Source organism: Leptonychotes weddellii, chromosome 6 (genome assembly GCF_054177405.1).
Source record: "Leptonychotes weddellii isolate Sample4059 chromosome 6, ASM5417740v2, whole genome shotgun sequence".
NCBI lineage: Eukaryota > Metazoa > Chordata > Mammalia > Carnivora > Phocidae > Leptonychotes > Leptonychotes weddellii.
In genome coordinates this window covers 65,637,724-65,651,996 of record NC_138374.1, presented here as the reverse complement: position 1 = coordinate 65,651,996, position 14,273 = coordinate 65,637,724, and the positions used below count along the sequence as shown (strand labels likewise).

The 14,273-nt window shown below is 40.9% G+C and overlaps 1 long non-coding RNA gene across 1 annotated transcript; it reads left to right on the top strand.

Annotated features, from left to right (window-relative positions):
• Positions 1 to 38: 38 nt before the first annotated feature.
• Positions 39 to 12,613, top strand: LOC145722232 (uncharacterized). Its single transcript, XR_014146348.1, has 2 exons — positions 39 to 464; positions 1,298 to 12,613. It is a non-coding gene; the product is annotated as an uncharacterized LOC145722232 (long non-coding RNA).
• The last annotated feature ends 1,660 nt before the right edge of the window (positions 12,614 to 14,273 follow it).

The window sequence follows — 14,273 nt, the reverse complement described above, 5'->3', positions numbered from 1 at the left end:
GGGAGGGGAGAAAGAAGGGAGGGGGGACACTTGGGGTTTGGGGGGGGAAGCGATGTTTGCCCGTCAGTCGAGTCCGGAGTGAGGAGCTCGGGCGCCGGAGCGGAGGGAGACTCTTGAGCTTAAGCTTGCCGCCGCCACGGCCACCGCCTGGACCTTTGCCCGGAGGGAGCCGCAGAGGGTCTGGCGCCGCCGTCCTCTGGAGGGCAGCGCGATTCGGGGCCCGGACCTTCAGTCCGGGAGGGATTTTTCGTCGTCCCCCCTCCCCCCAGCGAGGGAGCCCGAGCGGCCGCCAAACAAAGGTACCAGTCGCCGCCGCGGGAGGAGGAGGAGCCGGAGCTTCAGCCTCAGCAACCGCTGGACCCGCCGCCCTTCTTCCCCCATCTCTCCCCCGGGCCTACTGGTTTTGGGGGGAGTAGGGGAGGGAACTCTGGACGTGCCAGGGTCAGAGCTCGCCTCCGCGGAAGGTAGGGTCATTTTCTGAGGCTTTCACCGTCTCGTAAGGGGGTCCTTTCGGGAGTCACCGGGCCCAGCCGAGGAGCCGGGGATGATCGCTCGGGGGTCTCGCCGGGCGCCCGGATTCGGGGCCTCGGCCTCCCGGGAGCCCCCGCCCCCGTGCAGTTGCCAAGCCCGAGTCGCCCCCCAGCCTGGCGGCCGCACACTCAGCGCCTTACCGGCTCCGGGCCGCGATGGGGGGCCCGGGCCGGCGCGGGGGACTGTGCCCCTTCCCGGCCCCTCGGTCCTCTGGCGGTCTCCGCGGTCCGGCAGCCGGGGATCCCCCTCGCACTTGTCTGGTCTCCGCCTCGGAACGGGACGTGGGCAGCGGTTGTGCGGTGGGTCGGTCCTGCCCGCGGCTCTGCGGCCCGCCTGGCCTCTCCGCCGCCCCCATCCGGGGCCCCTTGGGCCCGGGCCTGCTCCGGCTCGGACGCGGGGCTGCGCGACCCTCTGGGGCACCGACCCGCTCGGCCGGGCCCGGAGGCCCTCCGGGAGGACAGCCGGCCCCGCGCCGGCCCCCGGGCTTGTTGTGAGTTTCTTCTCTGACAGAAATGGCGTCATTGTCGGAGACTGGAAACTCCGTCGGGTCCCGACAATGGGGACGGGAAGCTGCCGAGCTGTGTAGGTGGCTGGGTTTGCGGGGCTGGCGAGGCCAGGGAGCCCCTCATCGGCGTTTCGTGTTTCGGAGGTTGACGTCCGCTACGGCTTTTGCTTCGGGGTTCAGGCTTCGCTCGGTTCCCACCGCCTCCGCCAGTACAGAGGGGTGCCTGTGGTGTTGACCGGGTGTCTTTTGTTTCTCCTCCAGGTGCAGGTGAATCTGCTGTTTTCGAGGGGATCGCGGTCCCGGAATCATCATGAAGGTAAGATTGCTTACAGAAAATGATCTCTGGGTTCTAGAATTGGGGAAGTGGGGGCGGGGGCTGTTGATCGAGGTCGTGTGTGGGGCCTCCGAGTTTTGCAGAGGAAGGTGTGTTTGGTAGCTTGGAGCCCGAGCCCCTTTCCCGGGAGACGATGGGGTTCAGCTGGTGTGGCTCTCTGTCGGTTTAGCTGTGGAGTTGGGGCCACTTACAGGATGTCGCACTGAGCATAATTCTCCCATATAGAACGTCTCTTTTTGCAGGGTAAGGCAGGAGTAACTGCATGAAATAAAGTATTTTAAAAGGTAAAACAGAAAAAGCAGGTCAAGTAATCTGACTCTAGAAACTGAACTGTATGGTGGTTCTAGCGATTACATTGATGAAAGAAAATCTCGTTTATTGTGTGAACAGTACTGTGAATTTTTAGCAGAAGACCTATTCGGTTAGCCATGAAAATAATCTGAATTGAAAGATTTTTAAAGAGAATCTTTGTGATCTTTACATAACTCAGAGATAGCAGTTCTTCCTTGTATTTCCTGGGATTTAGGATTATATGGTTTATTTTTCTTTGTTGATCCATTTAGTCTGTAAATTGTTAGATGTTGTGATAAAAGCAATGTGGATTGATGTGGAAAACCCATGGCCAGGTTACTCTTAAATGTAAACATGTTAACTGAATGGAGGATAGTGTGTAAAAAGTAGAGTTTACTTAATTGGTGGAAGAGATCATGGCAGTGAAAGTATAGGTTTTTTTTTTAGAGACTATGTAATTGAATGCTGTCATATTTTAATACACTGGAGAATGAAAAGCCTTAGATATCTGGCCCTTCGAGATTCAACTGGTGGAACTTAGAAACTAGAGATATTTTTCATCCATGACAAATTTGGAAGTGCATGAAAGGGTAGGGTGTGTTCACAAGTATAGAAATGCATAGAATAGTATGGGAAAATGTAAATGTTGTCTACTTTTGATAGTTCCTGTGAATTATTTGAAAACAAGTTTTCTTCTGTTCAGGATCAACTGCTTTTATAGTACTGCATCTAAATGAAAATTTGTAATGCTTGTGTTTATGGAAGAAAGTAAAAGTTGTGACTACTTAAATATGTATCAGCTATACAAAGTAAGTTTAGTCTAGTTTTTCTTTTTTTTAGTTTTTTTTCTTCTTGAGTTTGGGGTGCTATAAACTACCTGAAACAGTTTATATCTGTTGAATTCCTGTCTCATCTTCATGTAAATGAAAAAAATAATCAGTTATGTTTCAGAAACAGATTCCTTTTATTAGTCACAGATGCTACCTATAACTCCTGAGACCTGTGTAAAACAGTGACAAGTGAATTTGTTAGGAAAAACTGTATATTTTCCTTGGTGTTGGGTGAGAATTTCTTAAGAAAAGTGTTGGGTTGAATAACATAATAAATTCAGAAGATGAATAATACAGGATTTAGTTTGTGATAGATACTGCAGTCTATCATAGTTCCCAGTGAACTGCCTGGCACATCTTGGGTACTCTGTTAACATTTGATTAAAAGAAATGTAGTTAAGTTGAAGGTCCTTAAGATTTAACTTTTCTTTTCTTTCGTTTTCTTCCTTTCATTTCCCCCCCCCTTTTTTTTTTTAACTTCTGTGTTTAAAAAATGAAACTACGTTGGAAACTTCAGCCTTAAAAGTGTCATAGTATTAGGCAAATGCAAATTTTTGGTATCATTTTAGAACTACTAATTTTAAGTGCTTAGCATTTCCATTAACATTGCCTTTTTAAAAAAGGGTACTACTAATGTTCAAAGGAAGAGTTATTAAATTTCTAATTTTATACAAGAAGAACTTCCTGTTATTGTATGTATAGTAAGTCTTCTTATTGGGAGTCTTCTGATAATCAGCAGTACTACAAACTTAGCGTATTTCTTATAACGTAATTTCTTACATGGTGAACATTGAGAGGTTGCCCATGATTGGTATTTTGCTTTAACAAAGTTGTAATTCAAAAAGTATTTAGTAGTGATTATATTGGGCTCACATTTTCTCTTTTTTGTGTGTGTTCCCAGTTTCTAAATTGTAATGACAACTGAGCTATAGAAGGATTTATGCTATTTATCAGATCTTTCCAAACATACTAGTACTTTGAGGCAAGCTTTTAAGTTTTTATTGTCTGTTTTATTAGTCACAAGAAATTTTTTTTTTTTTTTAAAGATTTTATTTATTTATTTGACAGAGAGAGACACAGTGAGAGCAGGATCACAAGCAGGGAGAGAGGGAGAGGGAGAAACAGGCTTCCCGCGGAGTGGGGAGCCCGATGTGGGGCTCGATCCCAGGACCCTGGGATCATGACCTGAACCGAAAGCAGACGCTTAACGACTGAGCCACCCAGGCGCCCCAGTCACAAGAAATTTTTAAATTTTATTAAGTGGCAGTGTATTGATGTCATTGAAAGAATGTTTAGTAATACTTTTCTGGTTGTTGCTTTAGAGTCCCAAAATAAAGAAAAATGTATATATCATTTTAAATGTTACATATTTTAGAAACAATTTTGCTGTAGTACTTACTTCAAGAGTTTATTTAAATAAAGCCCCTTCACTCACTAGTATATTCTGTCTTGTAATATTTTTGCCCAGTGTGTTTTTGAGAAATAGCACTGTAACACAAAGCAGTTCTGTTCTTAACATAGGTCATGATATTGGGGTTACATCGGATTTTTTATAGTTTTTATAGGTCTTTCAATGTCAGTGATAGCACATTTTCAGGAAATCCTAAATTATTAAAAGTTTGTAAATGATTCTAAGACTTAATTATGTCCGATTCATTTCCTACTTTTTTCTAACTAAAACTTTTCCTGCTTATACATCGTGCACATTATTAACATCTCTCATTACATTGCAGTAAATTTTCAAATGAAGTGGGAGAAGCTGGAGAGGCTGGAGATTTCAGAATCTTTATGGGATAAGTGATTTAGATGGTTGTGCTTAGAATCTTGGGACAGTGGGCTTTTTCAGATCTACCATTATCTTCAGTAATCACTGGCTTTAGAACACACAAAAATAATGGATTGATTACAAATGCCCTTTGCTTGTGTGCATGTTCTCACCCCCTTCCCCTTTCCTCCCACCTTCCTTCCCCCTTTCCTTTCCCTGGCTTCTCCTTTCCCTCTTTTCTTCCCTTCCTTTTTCCCCCCCCCTCTTCCTTCTTTTTCTTCACTTGCTTCTTCCCTCTCCCATCACTCTCTCTACCTCCTTGTTTTCCCCTTCTTTCTTCCTCTTCCTTCTACCCTCTTTCATAAATCATTCATTTAACAACAACCCCATGCATCAGGCAGTGTGGAATGAAGGTGAATAAGCTATCAGATCTGCTCTCAAGGAGCTCACAATTTAGTAGAAGACACAGAAAAACAAAGCAGAACAGCACATATTGAATTATAAGAGTATTGACCACAGTATACAATAATTGTGGTAAGTGCTGTGGGAGGACAGAAGAGGACATCTAAATCAGAGTCATGGAAAGTTCTGTGGTAGAATTGACATCTAAGCTGAATGTTAAAGCTTTCATTGGGCAAAGAAGGGTAAAAAACAGTGAGACAGGGGACTACATGTTGGAAAATGAAAAAAATCAAGGTAGTGTATTTGGAAACTTCGCTGTGCCTAACTTAAAGCATGATGTGTTTGGGATGGAAATAGGAGGGCAAGGATGGGAGAAGGCTAAGTTAGGCAGTTGAAAATTTTCTTGAACGGTACATAGAACCACTGAAGGTTGTTTGAAAGGAGTAAAGTTGGTGGATTTATATTCTGGAGAGGTCACTTTGGTAGTATCGTAGTGAATACGCCAAATGGGAGATCTGAATGGAAGATCTGGAGATTCCAGGTGAGAAGTCCAACTGAGAAGTGAGTAGGGGCTTGAACTAATGCAGTGGGGGTAGATCTGAGATATCTAGGAAACAGAATTCAGGACCTAGTAACTTGCCCTAGGGTGGGAAGAAGTTTCTGTCATGGGGCATGAGATTGATATTATTGTCACCTGAAGTATTGTTGGAATTGAAATAAAGATGTTGTACAGGGTTTTGAGTATTGAAGGGACCTGTAGGATGTCCACATCCTCTAGTTAAAATGTAAGATTAAGAGAGCAGGTAGGATGAAGAGAAATCAGAGGCATGGTTAATTCAGTGTGAATTAACTTTTAACTGTAATATTTGAGAAGATTTACATCTATAATGTGGCGTATGTATTTTGTCCTATGAATTTGTGGTCTTCTTGATGAACAGGTAATTTTGTAAAATACTGACGTGTGTTCTGTCTAAATTGCTAATTGTCTATTGTAATTTTTTAAAAAAGCATGTTGGTTGAGTACATATTTCACTAAAGAATGTGTTCCTGCTACTTCAGTCTGTGAATTCAGTCACTGAAGAAATAATTGTGTACCCTCCATGTATCAGACATGCTTCTAGGTATTGAGGATACAGCACTAAACAAAACAAGAGTTCTTCCCCTCATGGAGTTTACTTTAAATTAGGACACACAGACACCAAGCAAAAAAAAAAAGTGATAAGTGCTGTGAAGTAAAGCAAAATCAGGATAAGAGGTTACAGTGACAGAAGGTGTTAACTTTAGGTGAAGTGTAATAAATGGCCTGTTTTTGGAGATGACATGTAAGCATCATGCGAAACAAGTGATACAGTGAGCCATTCAGTTATCTGGAGGAAGAGTGGTTTATGCAGAAAATACAAGGGCTAGGGTCCTGGGGAGGAATGTATTTGGCCTGTTTGACCGTGGCATACCTTAGGGAACAGGAAAGCCTTTAGAGCTGGAGTGGTAGGAGATGAGGCTAGAGAGATCACAAGGACCAGTTCAGTGTAGGGCCTTGTAGGTCTTGGAAAGGACTTGGAGTAAAACCTGAGTGTATTGGAAATTACTGAAGGGTCTTGAGCAAGAGAGTAAAGTGATCTGATTTACATTTTTAAGCGGTAACTGCTGGTCAGAGGCTAGACTGTGGGGGAGCAAGAGTAGAAGGAGGGGCACCAATGGCAAGGCTGCCAAGTTAGTTCTGGTGAGAGATGGTGGTGGACCAGGTGGGAAGGTGGGTGTGTTGCCGGTGGGGATGATAGGATTTGAATGGATTGGATGTGAAGGAAAGTTCTGCTTCTTGCTGCTACTTATGGTTGACTAGTCTCTCCCCCTCCCCTTTTAAAATATGTCTTCTGTGATTAATTGGTGGATGGGATTCTTAGGATTGAATACAGCCAAGAAGGCATTCCCAACTCTTAGCCTTCCCTTATTAGGGAGCCATGAACATTGAGCCATGAACATTGAACAGTCCTTTCCATCTTTTTGTTTTGTTTTGTTTTTAAATTTTAGGAAATGAGATAAAAGTCACCCTTTCAAAGTCTACAGTGCAGAGGTGCTTGGGTGCTCAGTCGGTTAAGCGTACGATTCTTGATTTTGGCTCAGGTCATGATCTCAGGGTCTGGCATCGAGCCCGGCATCAGGCTCCATGCTCAGCAAATAAGTCTGCTTAAGATTCTTTCTCCCTCTGCTCCTCCCCACACCCGCACACACTCAAGTACTCTCGCTCACGTGCTGTCTCTCAAATAAATAAATCTTAAAAAAAAAATAAAGTGTACAGGTCAGTATTTAGTATTTTCACAGGATTGTGCATCTGTTCACTACTGTTTAACTGCAGAACATTTTTGTCTTCCCAACAAGAAACCTGTACCTATTAGATGTCACTCCTTGTTCTCCTCCTCTGTCTCTCCCCAGGCAGTCACTAATCTACTTTCGGTCTCTAGGGGATTGCCTATTCTGGACATTTCCTATCAGTGGAATCATACAATATGTGGCCTTTGTACCTGACTTCTTTCACTTAGCATAATATTTTTTTTTTTTAAGATTTTATTTATTTTTGCGAGAGGGAGAGAGCACGTGCGTGCACACACACAGGGAGGAGGGGCAGAGGGAGAAGCAGACTCTCTACTGAGCAGGGAGCCTGATGTGGGACTCAATCCCAGGACCTTATGGGATCATGACCTGAGCTGAAGGCAGACGCTTAACCAACTGAGCCATCCAGGCACCCTCACTTAGTATAATATTTTCAAGGTTCATTTTGTAGCAGTACTTTATTCCTTTTTATTGGTGAATAATATTTCATCTAATGGATGTACCACATTTGGCTAATCCACTTACTAGCTGTTGGACATGTGGATAATTTCCACTTTTTGCCTATTATGAATAAATGCTCCTGTGAACTTTTGTATGTAAGCTTTTGTGTGAACATGTTTTCAGTTTTCTTGGGTCCTAGGAGTGGATCTTTCTGTTTACAGGGTAGTAATACTATCTTTGATAACCCTGTTGAGAGCTGAGTGTTTAGCTTCAGATACTTTGTGCCATTGTATCACATGGCCACCAAAGATTTGAACATTAAAAAATTTATCCAACATTTATTGAACACTTATGTATTGGTCTCTGTTCTAGCCATTTAGGATATATCAATGTACAAAACAAAGTCCAGGCCCTGTGGATCTTATTTTAAGGTGGGGAGACAGACAAAGAGGAATAAACATAATAAGTATTCTAGTTTGTTAGGTGGCAAATAGTATGGAAATAAGAGGGGAGCTGGGTAAGGAGGGTAGGGAATGCGGGGGGGTGGGACAGGTTATAGTGTTAAATAAGGTGGTCAGGTAAGTATACTGAGAAGACATTTGTGCAAACACTTGACTGAAGGATGTGAAAGAGTTAGTCATGTGGCTTTAAAGGCAGCTCAACATGTTCAGTGAACTGCGCAGAGGCCGAAGTGGCTGGAGTAGAGTAAGGAAAGAAGAGAATGGGAGGGGATGGGTCAGACAGAAAAAGGGGATGCAGGTTCGGGGCAGAGCAGATCAGATCACCTAGGACCTTGACAGCCTTTGTTAAGGATTGTGGTTTTTACTCTGAAAGAATTAGAGTTTTACTCTGATAGAAACTGTGAGTTTTGAGCAGAGGAGTTACGCAGTCTCATTACAGAGTGACAGAGTTTCATTATATTTTTAAGGGATCACTGACTGCTGTGTTAAAAACAGGCTGAAGGCAAGTTGAAGATAGAATAGAAGCTGACCAGTTAGGAAGCTATTTTAATAATAGCTGTTATGATGATGATGGTGGGATATAGTTAGGAAGCTATTTTAATAATAGCTGTAATGATGATGATGGTGGGATGGGATATTGGCCACCACAGTGAGGGAAGTGAGGAGTGGTCAAAGTCTAGATCTCTTTTGAAGGTAGATCCAGCAGTAGTTCTGGTCAGATTGATTGTAGAGGAAGGAGAGTTGAGGAGAACAGTTTTTTGGCTGAATAATTGAAAAACTGGCGTTGAGGATGAAGTTAGGGCTGTGTAATTTTTGGAAATAAGCATTATATTTTATATTTGTGAAAAATGCTAAGTGGTGTATTGCTCTGTGAAATATGGCTGTAAAAAAGATACAGGTATGCTATATTAAATTTTTGTTAATAGATAAATTTAAAACAGTTAAAATTTTCGTTCTTTTTTTTAAAGTTTTATTTATTTATTTATTTGACAGAGAGAAACACAGCTAGAGAGGGAACACAAGCAGGGGGAGTGGGAGAGGGAGAAGCAGGCTTCCTGCTGAGCAGGGAGCCCGATGAGGGGCTCCATCCCAGGACCCTGGGATCATGACCTGAGCTGACGGCAGATGCTTAACGACTGAGCCACCCAGGCGCCCCTACAAACTTTTGTTCTTGATGAATTGTTTAAAAATAAGACTCCTTCTGCCTTCCTTTTGGTGTCACAGAACAAAGATGTTTCTACACTCATGAAAATTATGATCTAGTATTCTATATGACACTAACAGTAAGCGGTGGAAGCCATAGTCCTGTTCATCCTTTTGATATTTAAATGTAGATTATAGAAGGTATGGATTTGATAAGGCCTCTAAAGAAAGTATGTCCGTCTTTTTTCTTTTCAGTTGGGCCTCCTTTACACCTAATGGACATTGAACAAAACAAGCTATATAACTAGCTTTTGTTTCCAAGATAATTGAAATATTTTCATATAATTACTTTACGTCAAAATAAGACTGTATACATATTTGTTATCTCTTAAACTTCTAATCGGTGTGTTTAACTTAATTTTAAATGAGAACTTTTGTATAAAAATTGTTACATTTCTGCTTTCAGAAGTACTGGAAATTCTGACATTCAGGTTTTCTATGGAAGATGATGTGTTTCTAGAAATCTGATCATTTTCATACTAAGATTCGAGATAGCATTCAGGTTTGGAGATTATGAAAATATATGAACAGTTTACTAGAAAATAAAAGGCAGATCTACGGGGATCAGTTTACAGAGACAGAGAAACCAAACTTCATGTTTAACTTTCTGTGCTAATGGTCATATTTTGGCTGGTTAATAGAAGCAAGGGACAAAATAAAAGACAAGAAAAAGGGAAAGTTTTAAAATGACACATGTTTTACTTTGAGTATAGTTCCCAGTATTCCTTTTTTCTTTTTTAAAGATTTTGTTTATTTATTTGACAGAGAGAGACAGTGAGAGAGGGAACAGAAGCAGGGGGAGTGGGAGAGGGAGAAGCAGGCTTCCCGCTGAGCAGGGAGCCCCATGCGGGGCTCCATCCCAGGACGCTGGGACCATGACTTGAGCTGAAGGCAGACCCTTAATGACTGAGCCACCCAGGCGCCCCGTTCCCAGTATTCCTTAATCAATATTTGCTCATACTCTATTGGGAAGGTCCAAGTATGGGCTTCAAGATTGCTGTGAATCTCTCCTCTCCCCAGAGTTATGTGCAAAATTTCATATACCCATATGCTTTCTTGGGAAGATGAACCATAGCTTTCATCAGCTTCTCAGTGGAACCTGTAATACAGATATTAAGAAACACAACTCTGTGGTATCACCTGTTTGCTGATATGCTGGTAATCATTTTAATAGGAATAGTTGTTTGTATGTCCTTCTGATCTTATCCTTAAACAAACAGGTAATCAAGTGGTTACTACTTAGTTTCTTTTCTTTTCTTTTTTTTTGTTTAGATCACTGTACAATCAGAAAAGAGTTTTTATTTTTGAAATGTTAGCATTTATGTGAAATGCATATATAGCTTACAGTATTTGAGTTTTTGAATTTCTGGAACGAATTTGAATTTTTCAATTATAAATAAATAGCCTTTGATTCATGGAAACATTTCATAAAATAATTTTAAAAGGTTGCTCTGAAAATCTGGAAGTGTAGTTTTTAGCATGCTGGCTTTACTTATGAAACTATTTATTATAAAAGTTAATGTATGTTTGTTATTACTTTTTCCACATTCACTTTTTTGCCAAATGGGGTCATCCAGAGCAAGGATAATGTCTAACTGAATATCTAGATATACTTAGCTTTAGGATACAGTTAGAGATTATATTACTCTTGCTGGTGTGAGTGTCTTTCCAGCTTAACACTGATGTTGGCAGTCACGTGGTACAGAAGCTGATTCTCTGGACCATTATGATTTATACGGAAGAAAATCTTACAGAAAATAATGTATATCACTTTTTTTTTAAAGATTTTATTTATTTGAGAGTGAGTGAGAGAGCATGAGCTGGGGGAGAGGGGCAATGGGAGAGGGAGAAGCAGACTCTCTGCTGAGCAGGGAGCCCGATGCAGGACTCGATCCCAGGACCCTGGGATCATGACCTGAGCCGAAGGCAGACTCTGAACCTACTGAGCCACCCAGGTGCTCCTATATCAAATGATAAATTTAGCTATAATTAAGAGAATAATAATTCTGTAATAGCTTTATGCTATTAAAGTATGTCAGATTATATGTAGTGTGTCTTGGGTGGTAGTATGGATACTTTATGTAGACTTATTTAAGCCATTTTCTTCTAATTTATAGATAAATTTTGGCAGTATGACTTAGCTCTAGGATATCTGAAGTCCTGTGTCAAGGCTTTGCCAAGGAACAGGTTGCTGTCTCCTAATTTGATAATTTTGCTGGGCATAATCATTTATGAGAGCATAATTCTAGATACCTGTTTAATAAGTTTTTTTGAAAATCACTCATTTTTTAATCATTTACTTTAATAGCAGAAATGAAGATTATAAACTACAAAACTTTGAGCAAGTGGCATTTAAAGAAAAGATTCACTTTATACCGATAGTAAAAAGCTATACCTGAATATGACTATAAAAACCATCTTTGTTTAGTTAAAGTGCCCAATAAACAGTGTAAATGATTAAGAGCATATGGCTTGGAAAGAGAGGTCTTATTCCCAGTACTGTCTCACTCTGTTCTTTACTTGGCTGTTGAAGTTTGGGCAGAGTTATTTATTTTTGCAATGAAAGGAAACATCAGTTTCTTTTTTTTCTTTTCTTTTTTTGCAAACTGGGGATAATAATAGTTGCCTTACAAAGTTGTGTAAGTACCGAATGAAATATCATTTAAAATGCTTTATACTGAACTTGGCATAGTTCTGAGCAGTCAGTATGTGGTAGCTTTATTATTCCCATAAAAGCCTGTCATGTCTTTTGTAAACTGATAGAGTGAGGATTCTTTAATCAAGACTCCTTGGGATTGAATTGGGACTCTCCTACTTATCCAGATTGTGGGCAGTTTTCTTAAACCTTCTAAGAAGGCTGGTGCCCTTGCCTAAAATGAGGAACGTTTGTAGTATTTACCTCATGGGGTTATGGGGGATGTCTAAATGTAATAGGATCTATTACATAGTAAATTCTCAATAAATTGTAGCTATTATTATTAGTTCTGTGGAAAGAATGTGCAAACTCTTGTGAGTTTAAAGTAGGCTTTCAGGGTGATATAGTCACTAATCTTTTTTAATTTAAAAGTTGATTTGGAAGTTTGGTGGAAAAGTTGTAATTTTGTGATTAAGGTTAAAACCTGTTATTTTTGTCTTTATGAATTCCTTAAAAACAAAATTTAGGAGCAGCTGGGTGGCTCAGTCAGTTAAGTATCTGCCTTCGGCTCAGGTCATGATCCCGGGGTCCTGGGAACGAGCTCTGCTCAGTGAGGAGTCTGCTTCTCCCTCTGTCTGCCGTTCCCCTGCTTGTGCGCTCACTCGCTCTTTATCTCTGTCAAATAAATAAATAAATAAAATCTTAAAAAAAAAAGAGACTATTTCATGGAAGGGGAAAACCAGATTTCTTTATTCTAAGAACTCTTTGCTCCCATTTCAAACTTTTATTTTATCCCAGCCCTCCGTTTCCTGATGCAGAAGCTTCTCTTAGTAATTATAATACTTGTCCTCTCTTCTAATTTGCAGCTGGTTTGTCCAGATGGGATTTTTTTCAAGGGAAAAGTAAATTTTACTTCCAAGCCTAGAGGGTTGTTATTGGATTAGGTGAACCACTGGAGATATTTATTTTCTGGATAAGCATCCACCTCTAGCCTTGCTTATGTAGGGCAAACATTTTTTTCTTCTCTTGATCCGATCACTCTTCTGATGTGGCAGTTAGTCACCTGAAGCTGGTCTGGCATCGGGAGCCTGTGGGGGTGGGGCAAATGAGTGATGGGGCCCTGCCAAGCCTGTCTGGACTCTAGAGAGGAGTAAAAGGAAAGCTGAACAGGCTTGAAGACAAAGGAGCTACTATTGCTGTCAAAGTTTAAATGAGGCAGCTTGTCTTATGCCTGTTTGGGAGTTTTAAAATAATGTAGCTTTCCATTTTTTCAGTTTTATCTTGATAAGGGTATCTCACCAAAGGACCCATCTCTATTTTTTATCTGAATATCCTTCCTGAAAGTTGTCCAGTGATTTTTAAGAAAAGTTGTTTCGTGTCTGAGGGCTTTTGACACTTAGTCACCTAATTTTGCTTTACCTGAACTTGGAGACCTATTTTTCTAAACTAGTTCTTTTCCTAGCAAAATTAAATTAATAAGTTTTTAGGGCGCCTGGGTGGCTTAGTTGGTTAAGCATCTGCTTTTGAGTCGGGTCATGATCCCAGGGTCCTAGGATCGAGCCCCATATTGGGCTCCCTGCTTAGAGGGGAGTCTGCTTCTCCCTCTGCCTTTCCCCTTGCTCATGCTCAATCTCTCTCTCTCGCTCACTCTCTCAAATAAATAAAATATTTTAATAAAAAATAAATTAATAAGTTTTTATTATAAAAGCAATACAGGTTTGCTTGTAACATTTGCTATAAACATTAAAAATTACAGAAATCGTACAGTGAATAGTAAAAGTCATTATGTTCCCCAGTCTCCCTTCCTGTGGGCAACTTGAGCTAACTAAAAGTAGGGAATATATTCTTCCATACCTTTTTCTTTGCACATATACATTTACAAAAGAGGATTTATTTTGTTATGCTTGGTTTTTCAAAAATGGGCTCATACTATAAGTATCGTTCTGTGACTTTTAAACTGTCCTTGTGCATTAGTATGTAACAGAGCTTTGTCACTCTTTTTTGATGGCTTTAGCAAGATTTTATTTGCATTCGATATGCTCTTTTCTCTACCACCAAATGATTCGTATAGGGCACCACTATGTTTCTTTAGCCTTAAGTTTTGGCAAGTGTGTAGAAACCTCCTTTAGAGCAGTATTTAGCATTCAGTAAGTAATCAGTAAGTATTTGTTAATTTATTTGAATATGTAGTACTGCTAGGTGGTGAATAGTCCCAGTCGTCTGTAGCATTTATGACAGCCCCTCATGGCCCTATGGATTATTATTACAGCTACTAACTAATAATGAAATCGTATTGCATGAGATTGCTATTAAAAGGTAAGCTGGGGAAAAAAAAAAAAAAAGGTAAGCTGGAAAGTTAGTGAGGGAGCATCCCTGTGCTATATGGCTGCTGCTAGAGAAGCTAAGGCTATTCTTGGGATCCCTAGTAGCATTTTTTTTTTTTTAAAGATTTTATTTATTTATTTGACAGAGAAAGACACAGCGAGAGAGGGAACACAAACGGGGAGTGGGAGAGGGAGAAGCAGACTCCCCGCCGAGCAGGGAGCC